This window comes from Zalophus californianus, chromosome 5, assembly GCF_009762305.2.
Source record: "Zalophus californianus isolate mZalCal1 chromosome 5, mZalCal1.pri.v2, whole genome shotgun sequence".
Classification (NCBI taxonomy): Eukaryota; Metazoa; Chordata; class Mammalia; order Carnivora; family Otariidae; genus Zalophus; species Zalophus californianus.
Window position 1 is genome coordinate 47,655,053 of NC_045599.1, and position 13,888 is coordinate 47,668,940.

Genomic DNA, 13,888 nt, shown 5'->3' on the forward strand with positions numbered 1-13,888 from the left:
GGAAAGAAAGAAAAAAGAAAGAGGAAAAAAAGAAAAAGAAAAAGATAAAAACAAACAAAAACAGAACAAAACAAAACAAACAGAATATGATCAGACTAGTGCATAGATCATTGCCACACACTGGATTTTGGGCGTATTTTGTTCTGTTAGAAGAAAGTGCCTCCTAAAATTTTAAAGGAAGAAAGACTTATATATGTACAAAATAAGGGTTGATACAATGAAGGATGGAAGATGACTGTAAAGATGAAAGTATAAAAGATTGTATAAAAGGAATTGATTAGAAGTTGTTTGAAAAAGGAAGGAAGATTTAAAAGAAAAAAAAGGGAGAATGTGATCAGGCAGGAGACTAGAGCAAAGCCATACACTAGTGATTTAGGGTATATTTTGATCTGTTAGAAGAAACTGTATCTCAAAATTTTAAAGAGAGAACAACTTATATATATATGCCAAAAATAAGGGTAACTACTATGAAGGGATAAAATATGACTCTAAAAAAAAAAATAAAAGAAATTTTTTTAAAAGGGATAAGATGTCGGTTGAAAAAGGGAAAAAGAAAAATTAAAAAAAAACTTTTGAAAAGATTAACTTTGAAAAACCAATGAATCATGGTAAAAAAGCCATGAATTCTATGTGCAGTATTCCCCTAGCGCTGGAGTTCTCCCATTCTCCTTGATCGGTAAACTTGGTCTTGGCTTGCTGGCTGTGCTGATCTTCTGGGGGAGGGGCCTGTTGCCGTGGTTTCCAAATGTCTTTGCCGGAGGCGGAATTGCCCCGTCCTTGTCGGTCCAGGCTAAGCAATCTGCTCGGGTTTGCTCTCAGGAGTTTTTGTTCCCTGCAAGCTCTCGGTAGAGCTTTGGAGGACCAGAGTGAAAATGGTGGCCTCCTAATCTCTGCCTGGAGGAGCCGGGAACTCGGGATACCACTCCTCATTGCGCCCCCAGAGAAAAGCAGTCAATCATTCCTGTCTCCCCGGTCTCCGGCCGCACTCCGTGCTCACCCAGCCTGTGACCGAGCGTTTCTATCTCTGGCACCTGACCCCGTGTGGAGTCTCCAAACCCAGCAGATCCCTGCGGTGTCCTCCCGCGCCGCTCCTCCCAGGGGAGGAAGGGGAGTCTCCCCGGCTCTGCCGCTTGTTGGGTCCCTGCTGGAGGAGCAGTGGCCCGACTGTGCCGCGGATCACAGTTTATGGCCACCCCGAGCTGAGAGCCTGCGCCTCGGCTCCGTCTCTGCAGCCGGCTTCCCGCTCCGATACCTGGGAGCTCTGCCGCACTCAGGCACCCCCGGTCTTTCTTGACCCCGAGGGTCCTGAGACCACACTGTCCCGCGAGGGTTCCACCCCCCGCTTAGCAACTGGAGCGACGTCCCTCAGCAGAGCTGACTTCTAGAAGTTCCGATTTTGTGCTCCGCGGCTCTATCACTTGCCAGAAGCGGCTGACAGAGGCCCCTCCCCCGCTGTCTATCCTCCTGAATATCACCTTGGATTCACTTCTCCGCATGTCCTACCTTCCAGGAAGTGGTCGCTTCTGTGTTCAGAGAGTTGTTGCTACTCTCTTCTTCGGTCTCCTGTTGAGTTCGTAGGTGTTGAGAATGGTTTGATCCCTATTCAGCTGGATTCCTGAGACCAGACAAAATCCAGGTCTCCTACTCCTCCGCCATCTTGCTCCGCCCCCCAGAGCAAAAAGACAGTGTCTTCAATATATGCTGCTGGGACAGTTGGACAGCCACATGCAGAAGAATGAAACTTGACCATTCTCTAACACCATACACAAAGATAAACTCAAAATGGATGAAAGACCTCAGTGTGAAACAGGAATCCATCAAAATCCTAGAGGAGACCATAGGCAGTAACCTCTTCGACATCGGCCACAGCAACTTCTTTCAAGATACATTTCCAAAAGTTAGTGAAACAAAAGCAAAAATGAACTTTTGGGACTTCATCAAGATAGAAAGCTTCTGCACAGCAAAGGAAACAGTCAATAAAACTAAAAGACAACCTACGGAATGGGAGTAGATATTTGCAAATGACACTACAGATAAAGGGCTGGTATCCAAGATCTATAAAGAACTTCTCTAACTGAACACCCAGAAAACAAATAATCCAGTCAAAAAATGGACAGAAGACATGAACAGACAGATGAAAAAATTCTCCACATCATTTGCCATCAGGGAAGTGCAAATCAAAACCACAATGAGATACCATCTTACACCTAACATTAATTTTGTTAATGGCGAATATTAAGAACAGGAAACAAGTGTTGGCAAGGATGTGGAGAAAGGGTAACCCTCCTACACTGTTGGTGGGAATGCAAGCTGGTACAGCCACTCTGGAAAACAGTATGGGGGTTCCTCAAGATGTTAAAAAGAGTTACCCTACAACCCAGCAATTGCACTACTGGGTGTCTACCCCAATGATACAGATGTAGTGAAAAGAAGGGGTACATGCACCCCAATGTTCATAGGAGCAATATCCACATAGCCAAACTGTGGAAGGAGCTGAGATGTCCTTCAACAGATGATTGGATAAAGAAGATGTGGTTCATATATACAATGGAATATTAACCATCAGAAAGGATGAATATCTACCATTTGCATTGACATGGATAGAACTGGGGGGGATTATGCTAAGTGAAATAAGTCAAGCAGAGAAAGACAATTATCATATGGTTTTACTAATATGTGGAATATAAGGAATAGTGCAGAGGACCATAGGGGAAGGGAGGGAAAACTGGGAACAAGTCAGAGAGGGAGAGAAACCATGAGAGACTCTGGACTCTAGGAAATAAATTGAGGGTTGCAGAAGGGAGTGGGTGATGGCCATTAAGGAGGGCATGTGACCTGATGAACACAGGGTTTTATACACAACTCATGAATCACTGAACACTACATTAAAAACTAATGATGTACTATAGTTGGCTAATTCAATTTAATAAAACATACACAAAAATAAATTCAAAATATGTTGTTGGATTTGGCTTCCTAGTATTTTACTGGAATTTGTGCATCCATATCCATCATGGATATTGACATGTAGGCCACATTGTGACTTGAAACCATAAAACTCCTAAGAGAAAAACAGGCAGTGAGATGTGGGACAGCAGCTTTAGAAACATTTTTCTAGATATGTCTCCTCAGTCAGGAGAAACGAGAGCAAAAGTAAATTATGGGACTACACCAAAATAAAAAGCTTTTGCACAGTGAAGGAAAGCAGCCACAAAATTTAAAGGTGATCTATTGAATGAGAGAAGATATTTGCAAAGTGCGTATCTGATAAGGGCTTAATATTCAAAATACACAAAAACACGAAAAAACCAAATTATCCAATTAAAATGAGCAGAGGATGTTAATAGACATTTTTCTAAGGAAGACTTACAGATGGCCAGCAGACACATGAAAAGATGCTCGCCATCACTCATCCAACAGGGAAATGCAAGTCAAAACCACAGTGAGATACCACCCCACACCAGTCAGAATGGCTGATATCAGAAAGAAATAACAAGATGGGTGAGGGTATGGAGAAAAGGGACCTTCGTGCAATGTTGGTGGGAAGGTCAAATTGTGCAACCACTGTAGAAAACAGTACATAGGTTCTTCAAAAAATTAAAAACAGTAATACCACATAATCCAGAAATTTCACTACTGGATGTTTACCCAAAGAAAAAGAAAACACTAATCAAAAAGATGGGAGTGCAATCTAAGTGTTCTTTGAGAAGTGAGTGGATAAAGGAAAGGTAGTATAAATACACAGTGGAATATTATGCAGCCATAAAAGGGAATTAGATCTTGCCATTCATGACAACATGGTTGGACTTAGTGGGCTTTATGCTAAGTGAAATAGGATAAAGACAGATACCATAATATTTCACTTATATGTGAAATCCAGAACAAACCAAGAGAAAGGAACAGACCCTGAAATACAGAGTCAAGCTGATGGTTTCCAGAAGAAAGGGTGGAGGGGAATGAGCAAAACGGGTCAAGGGGAATAGGAGACACAGGCTTCCAGTATGGAATGTATAAGTCACAGAGATGAAACATACAGCATAGCAAATATAGTTAATAGTATAATTATAGTATTGTATGATACACTGTGGTGAGCACAGCTTAACATACAGAGTTGTTGAATCACTGTGTTGTACACCTGAAACTGGTATAACACTATATGGCAACTACCCTTCAATTAAAAAAGGTCAAAAACAAGACAAGGGTGCCTACTCTTACCACTCCTATTCAATAAACTACTGGAAATCCTTGTAGAGCAGTCAGAAAGGAAAAAGAAATAAAAAGCATTAGAATTGTACATGAAGAAGTAAAACTGTCACTATATGAAGATATGGTTTTATAAATAGAAATAACTAAAGGCTGGGGCACCTGGGTGGCTCAGATGGTTAAGCATCTGCCTTTGGCTCAGGTCATGATCTCCAGGTCCTGGGATCGAGCCCCATGTCCTGCTCCCAGCTCAGCAGGGAGTCTACTTCTCCCTCTCCCTCTACTTGTGCTCTCTGTATGTCTCTCAAATGAATAAAAAAAAAAAAAAATACTAAAGTGTACACCTAAAAACTGTTGTATCTCAACAAATTCAGTGAAGTTGCAGGAAACAAAATTATCATGAAAAAAAGTAGTGTTTCTATACACTAACAATGAAATACATGAAAATGAAATAAAATGATCCCATTTACAATAGCATAAATAAACCTATACAATCCTTACTAACAAACTTAACCAAAGAAGTGAAAGATCACTACTCTGGAGACTTCAAGATATTGCTGAGAGAAAAAGACATAAATAAATGAATAGTATTCTCTGTTTATGGATTGGAAGAATTAGTGTTGTTAAAATATCTATATTATTACACACTATAGATTCAATGCAATCTCTATCAAGATTTTAATAGCAATTTTTATAGGAGTAAAAAACAGTCCTAAAATAAAATGGAACCATAGCAACCTGGAATAGCCAAAGTGATTCTCACAAGAAGAAAAAAGCATGAGAAATCAAACCACTTGATTTTAAGCCATACTATCAAGGCATAGTCTATTAAAACAGTGTGGTTCTGCTATAAAAACAGGCAAATAAATCAATGGAACAGAATTAAGAGCCCAGAAGTAAGCCCAAGCATATACTATTAGTATTTAATTACAGGGCCAATATAGTTCAACGGAGAAAAGACAGTCTTTAATAAATGGTGCTAAGAAAATTAGGTATTCACATGTAAAAGAATAAAACTAGATCCCCATTTTATGCCACTAACAAAAATTAACTTGAAATGACTTAAACATAAGACCTGAGACCCTGAAACTCCTAAAAGGGAAAAGGAAAAATGTTCTTTGCTGTGGGTCTTGCCAATGATATTTTGGATGTGGCACCTTGCAACAAAACAAAAAACAGTGAGACTACCTCAAACTAAAAAGCTCCCGCATAGCAAAAGAAATTATCAACAAAGTGAAAAGGCAATCTACAGAGTGGGAAAATATATTTGCAAACTATATATCTGATAGGGGGTTAATATTTAAAATATATAAAAAGTTCATGCAAATAAAAAAAAAAACAAACAACAAATGATCTAATTAGGCAATCTAAAGGGGCAAAAGACCTGAATATACATTTTTCCAAAGATGATTTGCAAAAGGCCAACATGGACATGAAAAGATGCTCAGTAACAGTAATCATCAGGGAAATGCAAATTAAAAATACTATCACATATCACCTCATACCCATTACAATGGCCATGATAAAAAAATGCATATAGTTCTGCCCACCATTGCACCTACAATAGTTGAAACTGATCACTGCAGACAACCAGGGTGGGGGCCAGCCCCACCCATAAGTGCACCCACAGTAGTCACAGATCATTCACTACAGGAGGGTGCATGTAGCCCACACAGGGGACACTCTCAGAGCATCTAGTGCTCATGACCAGGGGGCACTGTGCTCCTGGGCCACACAGGAGGCCTTCTACAGAAAACCACTACTTTCAAAATCTAGAGATGTAGCTGGCCTACTTAATGCAAAGAAACAAACACAGAGGATAAGACAGAATAAGGAGACAGAGAAACATATTCCAAACAAAAGTAGAAGACAAAACCTGAGAAAAAGATCTAAATGAAATGAATCAATCTACTGAAAAAGAGTTAAAAGTTATCACCATAAGAATGCTTATTGAAAATTGAAGAAGAATGCATTAACTCAGGGAGAATTTCAAAAAAGAGAAAATATCACAGCCGAAAAATAAAATAAATGAAATAAAAAATACACTACAGGAAAACAACAGCAGATTAGAGAAAGCAGAAGAATGGATCAGCAAGCTAGAAGACAGGAGATAGGGGAGTGGAAATCACTCATACTGAACAGAAAAAAAAAGGTAATAGGTTAATAGACTTCTGGGACAGTATCAAGCATACTAACATTTGTGTTGTAAGGGTCCCAGAGGAGAGGACAGAGAAAGGCACAGAAACCTTATTTAAAGAAATAGCAGCTATAAACTTCCCTAACTTGGGGAAGGAAACAGACATTCAGGTCTAGGAAAGAGAGAGCCCCAAATAAGAAGAACGCAAAAACGTCCATACAAAGAAACATAATAATTAAAATGTCAAAAATAAAAAAGAAAATCTTAACTATCAGCTGATTCTTCAGCTGAAACTTGGCAGGCCATAAGAAAGTGGCATGATATATTCACAGTGCTGAAAAGAAAAATCATACAACCAAGAATACTCTACCCTGCAATATGGTCATTCAGCATTAAAGGAGAAGTAAAGGAGTTCATCACCACTAAAAAAAGAAGAGTTAATACATATTCTTCTCAAACTATTCCAAAAAATAGAAGAGGAAGGAAAGCTTCCAAAGTCATTCTATGAAGCCAGTATTACCTTGATTAAAAACAAACAAACAAACAACAACAAAAAACAGGGTGCCTGGGTGGCTCAGTCAGTTAAGCGGTTGCCTTCAACCCAGGTCATGGTCCCAGGGTCCTGGGATCAAGTCCCTCATCAGTCTCCCTGCTCAGTGGGGAGCCTGCTTCTCCCTCTGCCTGCTGCTCCCCCTGCTTGTGCTCTCTGTCAAATAAATAAATAAAATCTTTAAAAAAACCAGAAAAAATACTACAAAACAGAAACAAAAACAAATGAAAAAACTACAAGCCAATTCCCTGATGAAGATACATGTAAAAATCCTTAAAATAATAGCAAACCAAATGCAATACAGTAAAAGAATAATTCACCATAATCAAGTGGAATTTATTCCAGCAAAGGATGGTTCAGTATTAACAAATCTATCAACATGATTCATCACATTTACAAAATGAAGGATAAAAACCATATGGTTGCTGGAGTGGAGGGGAGTGGGAGGGATGGGGTAGCTGGGTGACGGACATTGGGGAGGGTATGTGCTATGGTGAGCGCTGTGAATTGTGTAGGACTGATGAATCACAGACCTGTACCCCTGAAACAATACATTATATGTTAATAAAACACCACCACAAAGCAACAACAAAAAACAACCATATGGTCATCTCAATAGATGCAGAGAAATCATCTGACAAAATTCAACATCCATCCACGATAAAAACGTTCAGCAAAGTGGATTTAGAAGGAACATACCTCAATATAACAAAAGCCGAAAGCCCATGTTTAACATCATAGTCGATGGTAAAAATCTAATAGCTTTGCCTGTAAAATCTGGAACAAGACAAGAATGTTCATTCTTGCTATTTTATTCAGATTAGTATTGGAAATCATAGGTCCACCAATCAGAAAAGAAGAAGAAAGGAAAGGCATCAAATCAGTAAGGAAGAAGTTAAATGGTATTAGCAGATGACATTATAGAAAACCCCTAAAGGCTCCACCAAATAACTATTAGAACCAGTAAATGAACTCAGTAAAATTGCAAAATATAAAATTAATATACAGAAATGTATTGTTTTTATATACTATAATAAACTGAGAAATTAAGAAAAATTCTTATTTACAATTGCATCACAAGGAATCAAACTGGAAATAAATTTAACCAAGGAAATTAAAGACTGTAAGACAATGATGAAGGAATTTGAAGAAGACAGGGGTGCCCGGGTGGTTCGGACTCTTGGTTTTGGCTCAGGTTAGGATGACACGGTTGTGGGATGTCAGGTTCTACGCTCAGCATGGAGTCAAAATTCCAATTACCAAATATGTAAATCATGGGGATGTAATGTATAGCACAGGGAATATAGTAAATATTCTTTCAATAAATGTATGGTAACATGTTAACTATACACTTACCATGATGAACATATTTCATAATGTATGTTATTGTCTATTCTCTATGTTGTATTCCTGAAACTAATATATGAACTATACCTCAATTAAATATACATATATCTTATATACACATACATACATATATACATGGAAGAGAACAAAAGCTGTTGAGGAGGTGGAGAAAATAAACTCATACACTTCTGGTAGGACTTTAAATTGGTGCAGTCACTATGAAAAAAAGTATAGAGGATTTTCAAAAAATGAAAAGTCAAATTACTGTATGATCCAGTGCTTCTACTTCAAGTTATATATCCAAAGGAAATGAAAACACTAAGAAAGTGTATCTGCTTCGCCATGGTCAGAGCAGCATTACCGACAATAACCAAGACACGGAAACAACTTAAGCTTCTATCAATAGATGGATGAATAAAGAAATTGTGGTGTATATACAATGCAGTATTACTCAACTATTAAAAAAAAAAAACAAGGAGATCCTGCCATTTGTGATAACATGGATGGACCCTGACAGCATTATGGTAAGTGAAATGTCAGAGAAAGACAAATATTGTGTGATCTCTCTTTTATGTAGAATCAAAAAAACCAAAAACTCCTAGAAAAAGAGATTGTATTTGGCATTACCACAGGCATGGGATGGGGGAGGCAAATCAGAGAAAGGTGGCCAAAGTGTATAAACCTCCAGTTAAAATATAAATAAGTAGGTATGATGGCTGTACTTAACATGATCTAGGTATGAAAAAGTTAAGAGACTAAATCCTGAGAGTTTCCAATAAGGATTTTTTTTTTTTGCTTTCTTTTACTTATAGGAAATGATGGAGGTCAGTAAACTTATTGCAATGATCATTTCATAATATATATAAGTCAAATCATTATTTCTATATACCTTATACAGTAAGGTGTCTTAATTATATCTCAATAAAACAATAAGTGCCATGAAACCATGAGGCAGATTCACTCCTGTGTGGGAGAAAGGGAAGAAGAAAGGTGGAGCAGGAAAGGCATTAAGACTAGAGCACAGTTCTAAAATAATTTTGGCAAAGTTGATAAGGAGTCTTTAAGCCAGTTTTCCCGTTAACCCTAATCCTTTATCTCTCAGGAGTATCTTCCTTAGTGTACCTGCGGAGCTCAGTTACCGTCTGGAAGCAGCCTGTCAAAAGCATGGCCTTAGCACTAACTCATTGGTGGATTTCAGAGAAGTCACTGGGGGCCAGTGACTTATATTTCCTTTGGTGGGAAAGCTGAGAGCACATTTTCATCTTCACCGCATTCTTTTTTTTTTTTTTTTTTTTGGCAAATGAAGCAGATCTTGTGAATCAAAAGAAGGTATCAATCAGCTCTGCCTATATTTTTTTTAATGCAGCTGATGAAAGCACATTCTGGCAGTTCTAGAAGGCTCTACTCACATTTTACCTACAAGAAAAGGGAATGTTGTCCTCATCCTGAAGAAAGCAGTTTTCCCCACTATGGAACCACAATTGGCACAACTGCCAAAATCCAACCTTGTTCCAGCTCAGCTCTAAGAAGTATCTAGAACACCCTGGATCCCAAAACAGGAGAACCTCGGAGGAGTAAACTCTATCCACGAAGTTTATTTCTATATCTGGAGCATCTAGCCATTCACGTAATCCATGTTTTGCTGGCACTTGCCCTACTGTTAACACTCTTTTGCCCCTCAAAAATGTCCTTTTTCTACATAGCTTCCTGGATTCTTCAGGGAATATCCCTCATCCTTACAACCCAATCTTATTAGCTATTACACAGCATCTGGTATTTTAGCTTCTTCCATTCCAGTCAGCTTCCACTGGCCACCACCAAGTATTTACTTCCTTCAATGTTTTGTGGGGGCTCTAGAGATGCCAAAAATGTGTGAATGCTTTAGTGAAAAACAGCCATCATGTATTTTTGTAAAAATGAAGAGAATGGTTTTGCCTGTTGTAAGTTGTTTACCTATTATTTTGAATATTTTAATTACTATGTAAATATTCTTATGATACCTAGACAAATAAGTAAGTATTCTTAGGATACCTAGATTTTATAGAAATTTCAGTAGCAAAGGTTTTACCAGCATTTCAGTATTGTTCCTTTCCCTCTTTATTAGATGGAGATGAATTCATTTGGAATTAGGCCAAAAGACTCATCTTGGGAAAAACACCATACTGTAACTCATGATTTCCTTTCCCTTTGTTGACTCTTTCTTACTGGGCCAAGCTTATGTGCCCTATTACCTCTTTTCTGAGAATGACTTCTCCCCTAGGAAACTCCCCAATCCTTGGTGCAAATGTACCCTTGCTAGCCCATCCTACCAGTTTGCTAGCCATGCCCTGCCATGCTGTAATCCCTGTGGCAGATAGGCTCCGGCAACACTCTTTGCTATATATGAGCACCTCCAGGGACTATTCTAGACAACTCATATCCTTTTCTATCTGGGGCAGCATTTCATTTCTTCTCCTAAGAAGCTCATTTTTTTTTTCAACCAGAGTTATCAGAGATTTCACTAACCGATTATTTCTCTGAGCACAATGATAAAAATGTATTCTTAACTCAAAGGGAGATAACCCATGTCAAATTGATTCTAGTTTAATACATTTGGTGCTTGCTTTTTGTCCATGCCCTCCTGGAGAAATCCAATCGAATTCTTACATTCATCTTAAAAGCAATGGAACACAAAAATAGAAAAGTAACAGTTGGTCACTCATCACAGAAAACTGAGCAAAACCACTATACATTTTGGGCTTAGATCATTGTATTTTTATGAAATAAATGCCAGCAGTAATGATGATGAAAATAGCAGGTACCTTTTACTGATATCTCCCTTGTGCTGGGTGCTGGTGCACACTTTATATGCACTATTCTAATCATTATAGTGTTACCCTGCAAGTTTTAGGAGATTATCATCCTATTATACCCTTGTGGAAATGGAGGACTACCTCTCATCTTGGGAAAAACACCATACTGTAACTCATGATTTCCTTTCCCTTTGTTGACTCTTTCTTCCTGGGCCAAGCTTATGTGCCCTATTACCTCTTTGCTGAGGAAACTCCTAGTATTTGGCTTGTTCTCCAATACCATCCTTCACATTGTTTTATTTAATAAACACTAGGCACCTAGGATGTGTGAGGCAAACTGAATGAACAAACTATGGTTGAATTACCTTGAAGATCTTTTTCAAGTACGACAGTCCAATTGCTGGAGAGTTTCCAGTTGTGTTTTGCAGAATCCCAGGGTTCTACTGAGGTATCTTGGGAAGCTGCCAGGGTCTAGGGGACAGATTTTGGTGTAGTATTCATGTTCTGTACTTACTACCTCAAGTAGACAGCTCCAGTTTTTATTTATGTTTATATGTGCATTTATTTATGTTTGCTTTATACAATGAGGATCCACTTAATTTTAATTTTAAAAATCTAAAAGCTGCTGATAATATGCAATATGTCACAAAAATTTAGAGAAAAAAACCCTCAAAATTACTTCAATTTTTCTCTTAAGTTTGTATCTCATTTTGTTTGGTGGCCCAATTATATCACAGAGTCTTCCACATTCAAATTCCCCCTCCCTTGCCATGAGTGAATTAGATAGTGGTTAAGAGCACAAGTAATGTATTACACCGTATTAGAAGCCTGCCTTTACCACTACCACTCTGTGACTTTGAGCAGTTCACTCAGCCTCCCTTCCTCATCTGTAAAAGGGGGTTAATAATAGTACCTTTGTCACTGGATTAGATGACTATGAAGCCAATACCGCTCACATTTGGTAAAGTGATCAGTATTTATTACATGTCTGCCTAACTCCAACTAGCACCTTGAATAATGCCTAAAGCACTAACACACAACAGTAAGGCCATCTTCAAGAAGCATCTGTAGACCTCAGTTTCAGTCACTGCATTGGATTTCTTTCTGGTTATAGGATATATGCTTTAATTTGTATCCTAAACTGATAGGATTTGCTTTTCTCTTGCTCTCACTATAGTATTTTAGAACTACTTCTCTTGATAGCAGCAACTTTTAAAAATTTTCATGAATATTTCTTTTTTATATTTGTATCAAATATAGGTTTCAAACAATAAAACAACCATAGTAACAAAATGGCAACAAGTACATACCTATCTTACTTTGAATGTAAATGGACTAATGCTCCAATCAGAAGACATGAAGTGACTGAATGGATCAGAAAGCAAAACCCATCTATATGTTGCCTACAAAAGACTCACTTCAGATCCAAAGACACATGCAGACTGAAAGTGAAGGGATGGAAAAGCATTTACCATGCATATGGAAGTGAAAAAAACGCCGAGGCTAGCAATACTTAGACAATATAGACTGTAAAACAAAGACTGTGACAAGAGACGAAGAGGCCACTACACAATCATAAAGGGAACAATCCAACCAGAAGATATAACAATTTCAGGTATATATGCACCCAACATGGGGGCACCCAAATAAAGCAACTATTAATGGACATAAAGAAAAAAATGGTAGTGATACAGTAATAGTAGGGGATTTTAATACCCCACTTACTTCAATGCATAGATCATCCAGACCAAAAATTAATAAGGAAACCATGGTTTTGAATGACACACTGGACCAGACAGATCTAACAGATATGTTCAACATTGCATCCTAAAACAGTAGCAAACACATTCTTTTCAAGTTCATATGGAACAGTTACCAGAATAGATCACATGTTAGGCCATAAAAACAAACAAGCAAAACAAATCTTAATCAATTCAAAAATACAACAGTGAAAAAACTAGAAATCAATCAAAGAACATGTCTGGACATAACACAAACAGAAGGAGGGTAAAGAACATGCTACTAAACAATTAGGGGGTCAACCAGGGCATCAAAAAGGAAATAAAAAAAATACAAGGAGACAAATGAAAACACAATGGTCCCAAATCTTTGGGATGCAGCAGCAGATTTCCTAAGAGGGAAGACGATAGCAATACAGGCCTACCTCAAGAAACAAGAAAAAAACGCAAACAATCTTACACCTAAAGGAGTTAGAAAAATAAGAACAAAGCCCAAAGCCAGTAGAAGGAAGGAAATAATAAAGATTAGAGCAGAAATAAATCAAATAGAGACTGAAAAACCCCCAACAGAACAGATCGATAAAACCAGGAGCCGGTTCTTTAAAAATATCAACAAAAACGAGGGGCGCCTAGGTGGCTCAGTCGTTGAGCGTCTGCCTTCGGCTCGGATCATGATCCTGGGGTCCTGGGATCGATCCCCACATTGGGATCCCTGCTCATCAGGAGGCCTGCTTCTCTCTCTCCCACTCCCCCTGCTTGTGTCCCTCTCTCACTGTGTCTCTCTCTGTCAAATACATAAATAAAATCTTTAAAAAAAAAATCGACAAAAATGATAAATCTTAAGCCAGACTCATCAATAAAAGAAAAAAAGAGAAAGGCTGAAAGAAAAAAGAGAACTCAAATAAAATCCAAAATGAAGGAGGAAAAGAACAACCGATACCACAGAAATAAAAAAAATATATATATAAGAGAATATTATGAAAAACTATATGCCATCAAATTGGACAACCTAGAAGAAATGGATAAATTCCTAGAAACATATAACCTTCCAAAACTGAATCAGGAAGAAATGGAAAATTTGAACAGACTGATTATTAGCAATGAAATGGAATCAGTAATT